Raw genomic sequence first — 1,864 nt, forward strand, 5'->3', positions numbered from 1 at the left:
TGGGCTGTATGAGTGGCCTGCCTTTATCTCAGTGGGCCACAAGATTGAAATCAGGCTTGTTCACTAACCATGACCCCATGAATAAGATTAAATACATTTAACAAATGCTGAATATTTCATAATGAGTTATAGAAAATGTTTCATCATTTATATATTAGTCGACCTATCAACTTCAAATGGCAAAAGCAAAAGAATTATTGACAGTTTGGACACAGAGGGAGAGCACGGCTCTCACAGTCAATGTTGTGAGCAATCAGCATGCACCTCACTTCACTTGCTCTTACTTTATTATAGAATCATTGAATCAACAGTGCAGAACAAGGCCATTTAAGAACATAAGAAATAGGAGCAGGACTAGGCCATCTAGTCCCTCGAGCCTGCCCCGCCATTCAATAAGATCATGGCTGATCTGAAGTGGATCAGTTCCACTTACCCGCCTGATCCCTATAACCCCTAATTCCCTTACCGATCAGGAATCCATCTATTTGACAGAAATGTGCAGGCTCGGTTGATTGGCCTTGCTAAGTTGACCCTAGTGTCAGGGGGATTAGCAGGGTAAATGGGTTACGGGAATAGGGCCAGGGTGGTAATGTAGTCGGTACAGACTCAATGGGCTGAATGGACTCCTTCTCTACTGTCGGGATTCTATGATTCTACTCATGGGAAACATGTTTGAGTCACAGGGTGGGATTTTCCGGCCGCGTTCGACCCAAGAATGGAAAATCCCGCCTGAGGTCAACGGACCTTTAGATGGTCCGCGTCACGCCCGCTACGATTCCCGTGGCAGTCGGGATGGGAAAATTCCACCCACAGAGTTTTACAGCGCAGCAAGAGGCTGTTCGTACCATTCATTGTGGGTTCATTTATCAAGACTAGGCACACATGAATGTTTATACATAGATATGCAGCTTGATGACGTCAGTGCACCTTCAGCCCACTCCTCGATCTGTGGCAGAGTCTGCTATACCAAAGCGGGGTTCCTGAGCTACACCAGAGTTAGTCACCAAGGGCAGCTGTATGTACCATCTACAAGATGCACTGCAGGAACTCACCAAGCCTCTTTAAACAGCACCTTCCAAACCTATGATCACTAGTATCTAGTACAAGAGCACTGTCGCTGGGTCAAAATCCTAGAACTCCCTCCCTAACAGCATCGTGGGTGTAACTGCCTACACCTCATGGACCAATGGTTCAAGAAGGCAGCTTACCATCACCTCCTCAAGGGCAATTAGGGATGGGCAATAAATGCTAGGCCTAGCCAGCGATGCCCACATCCCATGAATGACAGAGCATGAAAGACTGCCTGCTGCACAAGCAAACTTTGTGATTTCAAATTCGCCCGACTTCCTGCATCAATCAGGAAATAAATCGTTCGCAACCACAGAATAAATGTCAGCGTTCCGACAGATCCAGGCCCTGCCCGCCGGCCCCCTGCTCAGCTCCGCCCCCACCCACTCCCTGACCACGCCCCCGACTCTCGGCTTCCCCCCTCCCTGACCACGCCCCCACCCTTAAACCACGCCTCCGCTACTTGACCGCGCCCTCGACAAGTTGTTCCTGCCCTTGCTCCCTGATCACACCCCCACTCCCTGACCACGCCTCCACACGCAAACCACGCCCTCGACACGCGGTCCCGTACCCCTCAGTCGGCTTGGCTCCACCCCCCCCGCCCCAAGTAGGTGAACCTGGCCCCGCCCCTGTCCCATGCCCCCGCCCCCTTGCCCTGCCCCCTCCCCCTGCCGCACTTCGCGCCTTTCTCGCCGGACACCTAAACGCTGGGCGAAGGACCCCTGAGAGCGTGGCTGCTCTGATTGGTCCCTTTGAATCCAAATGGCGGCGGTGATTGGCCGGCGGTTTGAATCGG

This window comes from Mustelus asterias, chromosome 11 (genome assembly GCF_964213995.1).
Source record: "Mustelus asterias chromosome 11, sMusAst1.hap1.1, whole genome shotgun sequence".
NCBI lineage: Eukaryota > Metazoa > Chordata > Chondrichthyes > Carcharhiniformes > Triakidae > Mustelus > Mustelus asterias.